Source organism: Etheostoma cragini, chromosome 17 (genome assembly GCF_013103735.1).
Source record: "Etheostoma cragini isolate CJK2018 chromosome 17, CSU_Ecrag_1.0, whole genome shotgun sequence".
NCBI classification, from domain to species: Eukaryota; Metazoa; Chordata; class Actinopteri; order Perciformes; family Percidae; genus Etheostoma; species Etheostoma cragini.
The window spans coordinates 16998294-17007565 of record NC_048423.1 but is presented as its reverse complement, the minus strand read 5'-3'; positions in this window follow the sequence as shown (position 1 = coordinate 17007565).

The window sequence follows — 9272 nt, the reverse complement described above, 5'->3', positions numbered from 1 at the left end:
CCCCTTTCCTTGGGCACCTCTAATCACCTCTAAATCAGACGCCTTCAGCAATTTCACAGGACAATAGTGATGCCACTGTTAAACCCTGAGGCAAGTCACCATACGGAACAAGAGCAGGAGGTATCTGTAGCAAAATTGGAGCACCATATGTTTCTCAAAGGGCTTTTTCATAAGTTTTGTCTGATATGAGCATGCACGCACAAAATGAGGTTACCTCACTAAGTCAGCGCCCGCTGCATTTTTCTGGAGAATATTTTAACAATCCCCGCCTTGTTTTGACAAGTTTTAAGACATATACAAATACTCTGCTTGGAATAATAATGTGTATTTGATGTGGTTTTAACACAATCAAGTTTATACCTTGTAACTAGAATCTATGAATATGCAAATATTGTTCTTTTGAAAAGTTGAACTACTCAGCACAAAATGTCTACTACATCATCCTACAAAATCATTCTCTTTGAACTGCGAGAGGGTTCAGGCAGCCCAGCGCGACTCAGCTGTACACTCACATGGCATACTCCTCTCACTGCAATATAGCCCTAGCACCTTTTTCATTATGATGGCGTACTTAGGCCGTCAGTGCTCTGCACACTCTCTTGCTGTACACCGTCCATCACACCACTCGACTGAAATCTATGCTGCCATGACTGCCACTGCCACACTTTCTACATAGCATTTCAAAAGGCACACCTCCACCCTAGCACCCACCTGTCTGAGTCTACCTTTCCCTAGGGGGGGGAGTTAGTAAGCTAACCGGCTGCTGGCAGTAGCTTTATATTGGTACTACAGACATGAGAGTAATATCCATCCTCTGAACTAAATAAAGGGAATAAGTGTATTCACTAAAATGTTGAATTATTAATTTAAGAGTACAATAGGCTCAAGATTTAAACAAGACACATTGTTGTGGAAAATTAAACCATGGCTGCGGTCAGCAGCAGTAAGTTAGTATGTTGATGTGCTCTGACAGTTGTAGCAGAGCGGGATCTGCTGTCACTCTGAATGCCTCAGCCCGGCAGGCTGTCAATACATACAAGTAGTCAGAAGAAGAAAAAGATGTTCCCTTATTTGAAAAAATACAACACCCAGACATTCTGCGTCTCAATCTACCTTTTAATAATGTGCCTTATTGCACAGCAGCAGCATTACTATTAAGTTGTAAAAGATTTTTATTGACTTTTGTATGTCTTGTCCTCCGTTATGATATCACATTGAATTATTCTGCCATGGCAAGCAAATCTATAGTTTTGAATCTAGCGACACTTTATGTATCTGTAAGAGGTGAAGGTCAGAGATGGGCACATCAGTCATATCCAGAAAATGGCAGCTCTGGAGGGTGGGGGCTTCTGCTGAGGAGGAGTAAGCCTCAAGAATCCCAGTTCAGCAGATGGGGGTGCGGTAGCAGGGCAGAGGCAATTAGGCCAGCTATAATCATCCATCTGCTTTTCTCCATCGCTGTCCCCTCAGCCAGAAACAAGGCTGCCCCCAAACCTGGAAGACAAGGCACCTACTGTAGCAAGAAAACCCCTGACAGAGCACAATGAAACTATATCAACTCTGTCAGCTATTTTTCCTCTTAATTGCACTCAAGCACTCTTTGTTTAACCTGCACCTGCTTCCTTTTAGGTTCTCTCGCTCATCTCTTTCTTCTCTATTTCAACACTTTCTTCACTTTCCAGAACAACTGATCCACGGGCATCTTGTATCTTCATGGTAATTGTATGCAGATACTGGAAATAAATACTGCAGAATAGACAAACATATTTTTAGGCCCACTGCTGGTGTAAACATACTGCCTGTCCACCATCATACTGGTATGATAAATCTCTACATTAAGAATATCCTACCGAAGAGTAGTGTACGCCCACTGTCTCCTTCTATTTTGGACTATATCCACCCATGTACATGTTGTTGAACAACACTTTGTACAAGCTAGTTCATTTTACACACACCCCAACCTTTGCCCCTCATACGTTGAGCCTCTAAAAACAACCTACGACACGGTATTTATGTGTGATGATGTGAGATTCAGGTTGGATTAGATATTGCCGTCAAAGTGCCCTTAAATATTTCAAATCGGTAAATTCAAATTTGCTGGATGTTCATTAATAACAAATATGAATAAGAACTGTTCAATAATATGTAACTTAAAGCTATCTGAGAGTTTTTCTGGTCGGTTTGGCCTTTTTGCCACCTGTAACATTTAAGTGCGATAATTGCTATAATTATAACAAGGTCTTTAAATGGAGCTGAGGTTTAATGACCTTCCATTTATTCCTTCAGCTCAAAATCTAAATGAAAAGTGTCCAACTCATCAAAAACAGAGCCCACTTTCTCAATGTGTCATAAGAGAAAGAACAAGATGTTTTTGTTTTTTTTATGGCAGAAAGCTTCTAGTTTTTGAATATGAAAAAATGACTTCTTAATTGGATTAAATTGCTGTTGAACTGACCTCTCCTCCAAACCACCATTGTTACAGATGAATGTGAATGCGACATCATTTTGCTTCCCAATGTTAAAATCAGGGCAATCTTGTTCTGGATGAAAACCACTGGGGAAAAGCAAGTCACGGTAGCTGTGCACATACTGAGCATCCAGAGACCATCTGCTGGAATATTCTGCCTGTCAAGAAAAGACATAACATTTTGCCGGTTCATTTGAGCTGTCTGTCATTTTTCTTTCAACAAAATGTCTCTTAGTTACAGTAGTGAGTAGGGATTATAATGAGCTTTAGTTGTAAAAATTCAGAATTTATTGAAAGTAGCTTGTTTGGGTGCTTATTTAACCATTTCCTATCAAATCAGACTTAAAGTACTGTAGTTACTTGACGCATATTATTTTGTACATGGCAGCTTTAAATGCACACAGTGCAGCTCACTCCAAAGGGTATACTGCAATAAATGCTTGAAACTATGTAACGATTACCGGTGTAACGGTAAACCACAGTAAAAATGTTGACGGTAACAATTACCCTTTTCATTTAAAATTCCTTATTGCGGTGGATTATTATGGATATGTGTGCTGAATTAAATGTGGCTTTTTCCTCAGTTTGTGTTACTGAGCAATATGTTACCTTCATGTTAATTATTATAGAGTAATGAATGTAATTCTTAGTGTTTCTTGTTATATGCTGGTGGCTATAACATGTAGTTTTGGTTAGAAATGTTCATAGTAAGTTAGATGCTTATTAATGTGCATTATTATTAGTTCATATTTCAGAATAGGCCAGCACGATTCAGGGGAAAATATGAATCACAATTTTTTAGCTTAGAATTGATATAATAAATTTTATTGCACACATGAACCATGACAAAACAAAACAAATAGGCAGTACCAAACATATACATAGATACAGAATATACTGTATTATGGGACAAACCTTGAGAAATGTCAGCAGAACCAGGATCAGCTATACATCATACAGGCTGCTTTGTTCACACTTACCTGCCCCAGGGAGAGTGTCAAGCCACAATACAGTGGGCTGCCATTGCCACCAGTGGTGCATTGACCTTCTGCAGTGCTAACAGGCCACATGGAGTACAGTTCCTGACTAATCCACCAATAGCCTGACATGAGGAGATGAAAAAAAACATACCAAGCATTCACATCTATCAGATGAATTGCCCTTTCACCAATTATGGTAGCTTTTAGCTCCTGGTATTGCGCGAACACCCTATTTACTTTAAAACACATTTAATCTTGAATCGGTAAAACTCTAGACTGCACACCCACCAGAGAGACCAACTCCCGGATGAAATGAAAAAAGATTCATTCAGCTAGAAAAAAAGAAAGAACTGAGCTATATTGAGGTTTGTTCCATCCGGCGCTCTATCCAGGGGCATCAGCCTTACTCATTCAAGGATCTGCAGAAACACATGTCAAGAGGTCAGTGCATTAGTAGCTGTTACTTTTGAGTCTGCAACACAGAGGGACCTAAGAATAAAGCTGGGTTGAGGACTGGTTATGTTAGGGATAACAAAGTAAGGATAAACAAAAAAAAGATTGTCCCAACACATTTTTCTTTTACATCATTGAATGAATGCTTTGAATGAATGCTTTAATTCAAACTTTAATAATAATAAAAACACAAACAAAAAAATGCATATTAATTTAATAGGTACAGAAAGCGATAGGAAGAGGCAAAAGCTTCATCCTCCCCCCTTTTTCACTACTATATAATAATCATCATGAATAGTAAAATGTTTACATCATAAAGTATTTATATCATATTTAACACGTTCTTTAAAATTTCCTATGAGTATATTTACACACTACAAGGTGAATACAATTTTTCCTATGTATGTTTTAACAATAAAAAAAAAAAAATGTAGGTAACCAAATAAATAAATCTGATAGTTAAAACCCACCCTCCTGTATTTTGTGAAAACATTGTTTTAGTACCATTTTATAAAAAAAAAATTATAAAAACTCAGTCATGCTTGGACATTGCTTTAACGATGTACTCAGTCCGTTCCACAATGTCACTCCACATATAGAAATACAAAAAGTCTTTGACGTTCTATGAACACAGACGTTTCAAAAAAAACTTTCCCCTTAAATTATATCCCCCATCTCCTGTAAAAATGTTTTTTTTTAATATTGCCAGTATGTATGTATGTATGTATGTATGTATGTATGTATGTATGTATGTATGTTGTTTATTGCTTCACGCAGTATTTTTGGCATTTGGAAATGAACTAGATCTTCGAATTTCAGTGTTTTTGAATTTAGGAATACGAGTTAACAGTAAAGAATCTGGAGTGATTTTTGGTCCAGAATGTGTTTTGCCTTATTGAGTAAGGAAATGCTTCTTGAAAGTTTGTTGTGTACATGTTGTTATGTAAGATTTACAGCTTTTCATTTACTATTTTGATGTCCACACTGTTCACCTCTGTCTGTACTTGAGTACTCTTTTTGCAATTACAAAATAACATGATTTTAGTTTTTTAAGTTAGTCCGATTTTTAAGATAGTTTGTCAAACCACCTTTTTAATCTGCACATTTCTAAAGTAATGATATCCAGTAGTTCTTTTAAATTCCCCCCAGAACAAAAAATATTTGTCACCTGCAAAATTGTACTAATTTTAATATTTTTGATACCTTGCAAATATCATTTAAATAGAGCGGAACAAGTTTTGGACCCAATACTGACCCCTGGGGCATGCCACAATGTCCAAGCATGACTATGAATAGTTTCCCAAATTTACATATTGTTTCCTGTCTTTTTAAAGGAACATGCAGACTTTAGCTTATTCACCGTATCCCCAAGATTTAGAAAAGTCCATACATACCCTTCTCATCTCTGTGCGTAACGTAACCCTGTCTGACGCACGCTCCGCTAGCCTAACTCACCACAGATCTCTGAGGTAACCGGCTCCACGTAGCCTACTGCTCCCAATAAGTGACAAAATAACGCCAACATGTTCCTATTTACATGTTGTGATTTGTACAGTCACAGCGTATACAAATAACAAGGTCACATGAGACACAGCCATCTTCCAACATTATACATGTTGTATACATACTGGAAACTATTCCCAGAAGATGAAGCCCTGCTACTTCTGCTACTTGAGCGGAGTGATTTGCTCTCAGCACCTGAGAAGCCCCTTGGTGAGCAGCAGAGAGTTTGCCTGGAGTTTGCTGAGAGTTGGAGTAATAATCACTCCATCAAGTAGCAGTTCTTTGCCTTCTGAGAATAGTGTAGAAATTGCAAATCTTTTTGTGTCTATTGCATTTTAATCTCAATTTAATGAATTTTTGCAAGTGATACAACGGTTTGAGGAATTATGCTTTCATCAGTATGATTTTCAGCCCCAACAGGTATCTGTTTTCCAGACTGGTACCAGTCTAGCTAGGCTAGTTTTCAACCTTAACTTGTTCTAATTTTGAGTACAGACGTCAGGCCCTCCCTTTAATTTAGATGATGATTAGCCTGCCAATGCTATAGTAGTTAGGTCTGGTTTCTAGTAGGCTGTGTAGAAAAATATAGTTTGACTTAAAAAATAACCTGTCCACATGGTTCTCTTTTTGATTATTGCGTAAATCAACTTCACATGAAAGCCTGCCAGTGACTTGTGAGGATGCAGAGGATTTTATTGTATGTTTTCAGTATAAAAGCAGACTGTAGTGAGTTGAGCAAAATGCTTTCTAATTTGTTTTTTGAGAAAGGCATCATTTAATGCCTCCAGTAAATGTATTGTTTTTTTTTGTCCAAAAAGAGAACCATACCTGCATTCTCCAAACATTGCCTTTGACACAAGGAAAGAATTGTCATGTAATAAATATCAGCCTTTTGGATATCTGGATTGATTGCGGGCAGAGCCGGTTGGCCTCCTGATAGAAAGAATTACATCTGGCATGCACTAGTGGCTTGGGCAATCAGTACAGCCATGGCTGCTCTTGATGAAATACCTTCTGAAAAGGCCACCTCTTCACATTTGTAAAAGTCACCTTCCATTATCTTCCAATTGCTGTAATGTTATATTTTACAAGTGTGGCAGGACCAGCCTGACATTTGTAAACAGTTACTTTTACATCCTATTCCTTTGATTTAATGTCTTTATGACCAATCAGATATGGCTTCTGTTCTCATGACGGCTTTGGCTGCAGCCAGATAGACGTACCATAAGAAGCTTTCCATAGTGCACTCAACTCTCTTTTTAAATGCCACTGTGTCATCACGCTGGCATTTCACAGAATGGCTCCAAATCATGTGTCTCCTGCCATTCTATTACATGTGACTGGATTTTGATGAAATAAGCAGCATGACTGGTTTGGCAGTCGATTCCAGATAAAAGTGTGTGGGTGAAATGCAATGTGTAATTGGCAAAGAAAAATGGAGTGTGCTATCTTGTAGTGTGAAAGAGAAGCAACCATCCTCTGAGCATATTGGAAAATTTGCAATCTGCGGTCTGTTGTGGTTTTATTGGTCAGGCAAGAATCTGAATATACAAATAATATTATTCACATGCCCAAGAAGCATCAGTCTCATTGTATTCAAATTAGGACATTTTCATTGGACATCATTCTATAACCATTGCCATATAATGATAGATGATGCCACCCTTTCTTATTGGTCTTCCTGCAGTTTTTCATACTTACAATATAATTACAGACATTTAAAGGATCACAGCCTGTTGACAGCTAAGCCTTTCCTAATTGGACAGAGGTAAATGACTTAAGGCCTTTGGGAAATGGTTGCCAAGGTTTAACCGCCTGTTTTAAAAGATTTTTTATACAGTATTAATTCTCACTGCATTTTGCTTGTTTCCATGTAGACTGTTGTTCATGGCTTGCGGTTCACTAAATCTGATGATTGACTTAATCAGTCACATGTACAAAAGTCCCATAGCTATAATATAAATGTGATTAAAAAAAAAAATTGAAATTCTTTTGAAATGGTCGTTTCTTTATTACATTTCAGTCATGGTTGAACTGCATTACATACGAGAAAACTCATTCCAAAACAATATTGTTGCATTATTATACACATACAGACCTACTTTACCATTTGAACCTACATGAACTAAATGGAGAAGAAAATTGATGAGAGCGGTGAGAGTGAACCAAAACATCAAAGTTGCAGCCCATAAAACCAGAACAATGAGCTGAAGGACGCTCTGCAGAGCTAAGGGGAACGGCAGGATCGGAACCGAACATGTGGCCACAGCACCGAGGACTGAGTCTCTTCACATGGGTGCGCGCTCCACCAGGTGAGCTACCAAGGCGCTCACCAAAACAGGATTTTTAGCCCTAAAATACCAGTTGTATCAGCAGCTCTCAGTCCCACAGTTTCTACATTACTTGATGCAGCCCAATGCCAGGAAAAAAGAGAGTGGGATGACAAGGACTCAAACCCACACCATAATAAGCACATTGTTCAGACCCCAGCTGGCTGATTCATCAAAACCCCCTCTACAAAGTGTATTCATAAAAATACAAGTACAGGTGTGATCATGTTAAAGGTAGTGTAGCTGCCAAATTATGTCCTGTGAGGCGTTTGCAGAGAGGAAGTAGAGCTGTGCTTCTGGCAAAACCTCCGATGGCAGTAGCTAATGTAGCATGTAGAGCCTGAGAGACGTCTGCACATGTTGTCATTCATTTCCATTATTCCTGATATACAACGCCATCGGAAATATCAATCCGTCTGTGGATACTCACGCTGAAGCTGTCATGTGCTGGAGAGAGCTGTGACCGCAAAAGATGGATGGCACATCCCGACGCAGGCAATGTCCTTAATAGTGAATGATTAGCTCAATGCACGTCGAGCAGGACTCAGCATTGAATGACTTTACCTTCGGTTTGCAACAGATACTGGGGAAAGACCAGATTGAGGTCCGAGGAACAGTAAGTGAAGTTCACCTCTGAGCTGTTTCATCAGTGCAACGCAGAAATTATTTTCAGACTGATGCTGCAAATAAAACTAATGGTGGTAATAACTGTCGTCCTGTTGGTGGATTCTATGCAGGTCAGGTCCACCAGAGAAACACCTGAGCCAATCACTGGTTGGCAAACAGGATCAAGGTTCTCTCACTGGAGGCCCTACAGCTTTGATGGAGCAGCGTCAGGTGTATTTTCTAAAGATTTAAAAATAGCACATAGCTGCTCCCCCGAGCTGCAGATCTGCCTATCTCTGTGTCATTAAGCCCAATTGGAGCAGTAATTGCTTATAGCGAGGCAGTCAACCGCATCGCTGATAGATGGAAGGACACGACAAGACTATTTTTGGCAAAGCTGCTACATCTGGGGATGGCAGCAACGGGACACCTTTTTAGCAGCAAGCCATGTTCTCATATTTTATTTTACAGGTGCTGCCAAACCCTAAATCTAATTTCCTCATTACAGTGTTTAATGCAGTTATGCTTGAATAGAGAGGGAATTAAGATGTACTGTTTCACAGTATCGTTTACTCAGTATGGGCGGCATCAATATCCCAGATCCCAGATTCACTGTTGACCCAGCCAGGGAGCCTTCACGCAATGAGCTATTATGATTGTTTTGTGAACGGGCAGCAGGCCGTTGAAATGAGAGCAACCATCAAAAACAAGAAGAACGATGCGTCTCTTTTTTTAAATGTATTTTCTTTACTGATGGGGGTTCTGCTTTTTTTGGCTCCTCAGAAAAACTAGCCAAAAGGTTATTTTTCAGCTCGCCACCTCACCTGCCGCAGTCTGTTCGATGACAGATAAACCCAGTGGTTCTGCTCTGAGTCGTGTGTCTGCAGATGGCACGGCGGTGCTGATGGTGCACTCTGGTGTACTGGAGACTGG